Source organism: Cavia porcellus, unplaced genomic scaffold (genome assembly GCF_034190915.1).
Source record: "Cavia porcellus strain 051 isolate PalLab524CR breed Dunkin Hartley unplaced genomic scaffold, mCavPor4.1 scaffold_6, whole genome shotgun sequence".
Taxonomy (NCBI): Eukaryota; Metazoa; Chordata; class Mammalia; order Rodentia; family Caviidae; genus Cavia; species Cavia porcellus.
The window spans coordinates 92,715,357-92,722,682 of record NW_026947489.1 but is presented as its reverse complement, the minus strand read 5'-3'; the positions used below and the strand labels follow the sequence as shown (position 1 = coordinate 92,722,682).

The 7,326-nt window shown below is 52.8% G+C and overlaps 1 long non-coding RNA gene across 1 annotated transcript; it reads left to right on the top strand.

The window, feature by feature from the left end:
* The first annotated feature begins 479 nt into the window (after positions 1 to 479).
* On the top strand, positions 480 to 2,532 carry LOC111755951 (uncharacterized). Its single transcript, XR_002790479.2, has 3 exons — positions 480 to 1,232; positions 1,753 to 1,933; positions 2,052 to 2,532. It is a non-coding gene; the product is annotated as an uncharacterized LOC111755951 (long non-coding RNA).
* The last annotated feature ends 4,794 nt before the right edge of the window (positions 2,533 to 7,326 follow it).

Genomic DNA, 7,326 nt, shown 5'->3' with positions numbered 1-7,326 from the left:
CCTGGGCACCTGCATCCCTGGCAGGGTTAACCCCACTGCTGAGCCTGAGAACCATTCTCTCAGTGAGTTCTGTTTGTGGTGAGGACCTGACTGGTTCTCTGACCGCATGGTTTGGGAGGAAGTCTGGGGTGAGACTGAGCTTCTGATCTGCTCTCAGCCCTCGGCCCTAGGTGCACAGGGAGCTGGGGACCGGGCGAGCCAGGTTGGTCTCAGGCTGATCTCTGTTTGCACACGGCCCTTGGATTCCAGGCTTCCTGAAAAATCACCCCCAAAAACATGTTTGGAGGCTGCAGCGGCGGAGCACTAGGAATTTCCTGTAGCGAGGCGGCCCCGTGCTGGGAGGGGAGGCGCAGCAAAGCCACCAGCCGGTCCCCACTTGCTCGGCAGGGCCACGTGCCCCACCCCCTCGAGCACATGTCTGCGCCGCACTGCCGGCAGCCGGCTGTTTATGAGCGAGTTGTTGTGGTGGAAATGGAGCAGGCTGCACATGCCCGGGCCATGTGACCCAGGCGGCCCGCGTGAGCCGGCACAAACACAGGGCCCTGTCCTCCGGTGGCTGCCTGGGAGGGCAGGCGGGAGGAGGGGACCCAGTGAAAGGGCACAGGACTCCCTTCTGCTTTCCTGGCCCAATACCCTGCTCGGTTCCTTTGGTGTCCTCAGAGCCACAGGAGGGCAAACACCGGCAGGGGTGTTTGGGGTTCACACAGCCCAGAGCCCTGCTCCCCCAAAGAACAAGGGGGCTCTCGAAGCCAAGAGCACAGAACTCTGACCTTTGCCTGCGCTGACCTAGAGCCCAAATTCGGTTTCACATGGATCCCTACATTTGGGAGAGCCTGTCCCCTTCTTGTAAGAGTGTGTACCACACACATGCAGCCACTGTCCACCCCTAGAGCAGAACAAAGAGAATTCGGGGTGTGCGGGGGGGGGGGGTGTTAAGGGAGGCAGCCCCACCCCCTCATTCGGCAGAGACTGGGAGATCGCTGCACAGGAAAGGGAAGCGCTGCGTTCCAAGCGTCTGCGGTGCAGAGTGCGCCACGATGTAGGGGACCCCCTAGCCCCAGCTCCCTCCTTGCAGCCCTCTGCCCTGGCCCTGCCTGTGACCTGGTTTCCCAGCCGCGGCGTCCCTCGCTGCAGTCAGGCGGACAGTAGGTTACCAGGAGCAGGCGCACCCTGAGCGTGCACGACCCACATTCGCTCAGGCACCAAAACTTCGCAGGTCCTGCATTGCGGAGGTAGAGCTTTTTTTTTTCTCTTTCTTTCTTTTTTTTTTTGTCTTTTTCCTTTTTATCGGTACCGGGGATCGAACTCACGACTGCCTGCTTGTAAGGCAGGCGCTTATGCCGCTGAGCTAAATCTCCAGCCCCTTTCTTTCTTTCTTTCTTTCTTTTTTTTTTTTTTTTTTTTTTTTTTTTGAATCTCCGCTGGGCCCCTACAAGCTTTGGAGTCTGCATTTTTGCAAACAGCACAGATTTTTTTTTCTCCAGGGTGCAAACTGTGCATTCTAATGAGGCGAGGTTGCTTCCTGCGGCATTGAAAATCTTTCTGGCAAATTGCTTCTCTTCTTCCCCCCATAATTTGGAAAAGGGGGAAGGATCGTGAATCTATGAAGTTGCATCCTTTCTCTTCCCCTCTCTCCCTGCCTCCCTCCCGGAGATCCTGCTGCCCTTCCAGCTGCAGACCCAGGAGGCGGTGTAGCAGGAGGGGCGGGGGGGGGGGGGGGTGCGGGGAGGCTGAGCCTTTCCTTCTCTTCAGGTAGGCTGAACCGCAGTGGGGCGGGGGCTGCTTTCTTTCCTGGGCCTCCTAGAGCCCTAGGCCCCCATGATGCCTGCCTGGGACTCACACTCACGAGGCTGGTCATGAGCCTCTGGCCTTTCTGGGCAGCTGCGGAAAGAGCTGCAGGAACTCAAGGACCTGGTGTGAGATGCAACATGGGGTAAGCATGGAGGCAGAGGCAGGGGCACAGCTGTGTGTGTGTGTGTGTGTGTGTGTGTGTGTGTGTGTGCACGCACACACACACACAACACACTTTCTCCCTTCACCTTGGTCCACAGAGACTCAAGAACAGCATGGGGCTGGGGCCCGGGAATGTCCTCTGGCACCTGTGGCTCCAGTTACAGCGTAGCAAAGCACAGCCTGGAGACTTTGGCCTTGCACATTCGGACTGGAACAGGAAGGCTGTGTCAGAAAAAAGGTCATCCAGGGCTCAGTCTCGCATCACAAGGGTGGTCCATGCCTGTTCCCAAATGCTGCCATGTGTGGGTCTCAGACTGGAGACAGAGTCCTTGGGGTTAGTTCCCGAAGGCATCTGGTGATGAGGACAGTGGTGCACACCTGTGAGCCTGCCTACTTGGAAGGCTGAGGCAGGAGGATCACAAGTTCCACACCATCCTGAGCAACATAGCAAGACCCTGTTTCAAAAAGGAAAAAGAGGGCATAAGCGCTCAGTGGCATAAGCGCTTGCCTGGCAAATATAAGGTCCTGAGTTCGATTTCTGGTACCAAAAATAAAAATAAAAAAAAAAGCACTGATCCAGAGTGGTGCTGTGGAAGTGCAGATTGCTCAGTAGACACATAGCTGGATGTTTTTTCCGGAGGGCTCTGTGTTCAAACTTCTGGCTGTCCTTGGTGGCTTCGCACACTTCCAACCAATCTGGTTCTTATGTATCTCTGAAAAAGAAGGCCAAGGGGCTCAAACGGGGGCCGACCCCACCCCCATCACCAGCAACAGATTCCCAAAACCAAGGGTTCTAGCAGAGAGGAGTTGGGATGTCTGCTTCATGGACTCACCTCTAGAGCAATCTAGGGGGAAAGTCTCAGCTGTTTGATGTGGGGTTTGTACCTTTTCTGGTCTCCTCCTTCCTTGAAGAACAACATAGGATGGAGAGAAGGAAGAGTTTGAGAGGAAATGTTGCAATTAACAGAGAGGCTCTCCACTGGACTCAGTGGCACATGAATGTTGTAATCTCAGCCCTGAGGGGAGACTGAGGCAGGAGGGTCACTATGAATTCGAGGCCAGCCTGGGGAACATAGTAAGACCCTGTCCAAAAAACAATAATAAGGAGGGAGGTCTGAAAAGCTTTTCTTGAGAGACTGAGCACAAGGAAGGCTTCTGGCTCCTGTGCTTGGGGACATATCTCACTTCCGAGCACCACCATTACTTGGGAAACACACAGGATTGGTCTGCCATTCCTAAATGCCGCTTCACCCCTTGAAATAATCTCTATGAGCTCATTCTTTACATTTTTAATTTTTTATTTTGTGGTATAAGGATGGAACTCACAACCTTGTGCTTGCCAGGCAGGTGCTAATACTGCTGAGCTAAATCCCTGGCCTCCTTCAATCTTTTTTTTTTTTTGGTCTTTTTTGTGACGGGCTCTCGCTATGGGGTTCAGGCTGGCCTTAAGCTCACTTTATAGCTCAGGTTGGTCTTGAACTTGCAATGATCCTCCCACCTCAGCCTCCCGTGTGCTGCTGGGATTACAGGCGTGAGCCACTACGTTCCGATTTTTTTTTTTTTTTTGTCTTTTTGAGACAGGGTCTTGCTATGCAGTTCAGGCTGGCTTTGAACTCACTTTGTAGTCTAGGCTGGTCTCAAACTCATAAATGATCCTCCTGCCTCAGCCTCCTGAGTGCTGGGATTACAGGCATGAGCCACCATGCCCAGCATCTTCTTCATTCTTTAACAGGGATTTTGTTGTTGTTTTGTTTTGAGACAGGTTCTCACTCTATAACTCAAGCTAGCCCTGAAGTTGGTGATCCTCCTGTCTCAGCCTCCCAAGAGCTGGAATTACAAGTGTGCTCAACCATGCCCAGCTCAGGCGTCAATGTTACATACATACAGCTTTGAGACAAATCACCTAGTCCCAGGCCAGGGATATAGCTCAGTGATACAGTGCCTACCTTGCAAGCACAAGGTCCTGAGTTGGATTCCCCATACCAAAAACAAAAACAAAACCAATCACCTAGTCCCTAAGACACTCTAGCAAGTTACTAAACATCTGTAAGTCTTAGGATGCTTGTGTCTAAAATAAGAACTCAGCCTACAGCATAGGGTTGTTGTGATTATTAAATGATAGTAATGTCAAAAAAATACACAACATAATGTCCAGCAATTTATGATTTTCTTTTCCTTGGCAAGAGTAGTCCAAAGGTAAACTTAGAATTTGAGGTAAAATTCACCCATGGAGCCAGGCGTGGTAGCACACACCTGTAATCAAAGCACAGGGAGGCTGAGGCAGGAGGATCACTGCAAATTCAGGGCCAGCCTGGGCTACCATAGCAGGATCCTGTCTCAACCCTGCACCCCAGCAAAACGTACCTGCGGAACCCCTCCCTAGCTCATCCTCACTTTCTCTTCCTGTTCTACCCCAAAGAACAAGTCAGGGAGGGGCTGGGGGCTCAGCGGCATAAGCACCTGCCTTGCAAGCGGCGGTGAGTTCGATCCCGGAACCGATAAAAAAGAAAAAGACAAAAAAAAATAAAAAAGAACAAGTCAGGGCAGCTTTGGCCCCTCTCTGGTATAACCTGAAGTCCTCATACCCTGAGGCTCTGGGTGGGGTGGGGGGGGTCCAGGCTGGCCTGGGATTCAAGAGGGCGGGGCAGGGAGCTTGCCCCAGGGCATGGCTGTGTCCTGAGTTCCTGGTCATCGTAGGGTTTCTGTCCCCCTTGGACACAGTCACCTGGACTGACAGGTTCCTGGCTGGGTAGTTCCTTGGTGACAAGGGAGGGGGATGGGAAGGCATGGACTGGGAGGCCTGACCTGTTTTGGGGAGGACCTGTCTCAGTGGGTCAGAGAGCTGGCCTGGGTTATAGGCCTCTCTGGGCCTGCACAGGGCAGCACCTGATTACTGTGGACAAACTGCAGGGAGGAGCCTAAGGTGCAACATGCCTTCCCCGAGCACTCTCGGGCTCCTCCACACCCGCCACCGTCCCATAGTCACAGGCCTGTGAGCCCTGTCCTGCCCTCTGAATTCACCACCATCCCCCCGCCCCCCCCACCCGCCCGTGGCAAATCCACCCGTGCTGCTCAGGCCTGCGCCCGCACACTGAGGAACTCAAGGGGAAGTGTGTGCGGTGCTGGTCCAGGGCTGGGCCCATGCCTCCCTGGGCTGGCTGTTTGATTTGAGAGAGTGTGTGTGTGTGTGTGTGTGTGTGTGTGTATGTGTACGCGCGTGCGCGTGTGCATGTGTGTGTAGTGGACTAGAGGCAGCATGATGCCATATCCCTGTAATCCCAGCTACTTGGGAGGCTGAGGCAGGAGGATCACAAATTTAAGGCTGGTTTGAGCAATTTATCAAGATCAGGCCACAAAAGAAGAAAAAACAAAAAAACTAATTTGAAGGGCCAGGGAGATAGCTCAGAGGCACAGTGCCTGCCTGGCAAGTGTGAGTCCTGAGTTGAATTCTCAGGGTCACAAACAAAACAAAACAAAAAACTAATCAGGGATGTAGCTCAACAGCCCTATGTCCAGTCTCCAGTACACCCAGCATGCAGACACAAAAGGAAGGAAAAGCAAGAGAAAAAGAAGAGGAAGAAGCAGTGGAAAAAGATGATGATGACCATAGGGTGGATAGCGGGAATGCCCAACTGGTGGGAGGAGGAGGAGATATACTGATTGGTTTAAAAATTAAAGTCAAGGGCTGGGGATTTAGCTCAACGGCATAAGTACCTGCCTTGTAAGCAGACGGTCGTGAGTTCGATCCCTGGTACCAATAAAAAGGAAAAAGACAAAAAAAAAAAAATTAAAGTCAAGCTGGGCATGGCACCACACGCCTGTAATTCCAGCACTTGAAAGGCAGAGGCAGGAGGATTGTCTAGAGTTCAACCTCGGTCTGAACTGCATAGCAAGATTTTGTCTCAAAAAAAAAAAAAAAAAAAAAAAAAAAAAAAAAAGATTAAAGTCCTATAAAACTGGCCCTGGCACTGGCTTGTAATTCCAGCACTTGGGAGGCTGAGGCAGAAGGACTGCCATGAGTTCCAGGCCAGCCTTGGCTACATAGTGAGACCCTGTCTCAGAAAGAAAACAGAAAACAAAGGAGGGGCCCTGGTAAAGTGCAGAGGAAGATGCCTCCATCTTGAGGCATAGCTGGCCCCTCCTGGACGTTTGACTGGGTCTGGACTGCAAAACCACCCAGCCTCTTGCAGAGAGCCAGGCTGGTGTACCCTCTGTGCCCTCCTCCTCCTCATACTCATATGGGGTGGGGCAGCCTGGACCTCTGCTTCAGAAAGATAGTCTCTTGCAGCATCGGGGTAGGGGCAGGGCAGTTGGCCCCAGAGGCCTCAGGGACGGGAGGGGAAGTGGGTGGTGCCAGTTGGGCTAGGGCTGTGGGGATGCTGCTGGGGACCCTGACTCTGAGCCTGGCCCTGGCCCTAAGACAGAAGGTCCTAGAGAGAGCTGGCAGCACCAGACAGGGCCACTGGGCCCCTGGCTGTCCCTGCACCATCCAGTGGGAGGAGGGAGCGAGGGTGGAGGCTGAGCAGAGAACCAAATTTTCCTGAAAAGCCTCTTTCGTGTTTGTCCTGGCCCCTCCAGATCCCTCCCACACTCCACTGCTGCTTCCCAGCTTGTGGTCCAAGGGCCAGGGCGGCCCTTTCTTGCACTGGAACAAAGCTGCTCCAGGGAGCCTATCTTCTGCTGGGAGTCCAGGGTCAGTAGTCAACCTTAGCCAGGACCTTGCTGTGCTCCCAAGGCTGGTCTCAAACCCCTAGCTTCAAGGAGTCTCTCTCCTGTCTCTCTTTCTTTTCTTGCTTTTTTGAGACAGGGTCTTGCTATGGCCTGGAGCTCAGCTTCCTAAGTGATGGAATTATAAACATGTGTCACTATGCCCAGTCATATTACATCCTCTGCTGCCTCCTCAGTGCCTGCTACATTTTCCAGGCTGCCCCTGGAGTGGCTCATGACTTAAGGGGGACTTCCTAGAGGAGAAACTTCCCAGAAATACTGGGGCCAAGGAGAAGCTGACAGGAGGAAAGGGGCTCAGCCTCACCCAGCTCCAAGGGCGTGCCTGTCTCTGTATGGCTCCAGCCTAGAAGAGGACAGACCTCTGCTTGAGGCTTGGAACCTGTTTTTCACCCCTGAGTCTACTGCTGCTCTGAAGGGAGATGCTGGCTGACATTTTTCTTTTGCATTTCAGAGAACTGAGCCCAGAGACTTCACACTGAGCTACATCTCTGGCTTTCACTTCTTCTTTTAAATCTTTTTTTTTTTTTTTTTGGTACTAGAAATCGAACTCAGGACCTTCAGCTTACCCGGAAGGTGCTAGGTTTTGCTAAGACACTAAATTGTGGAGGTTGGGCTTCAAGTTGCCATCCTTCTGCCTCAGCCTCC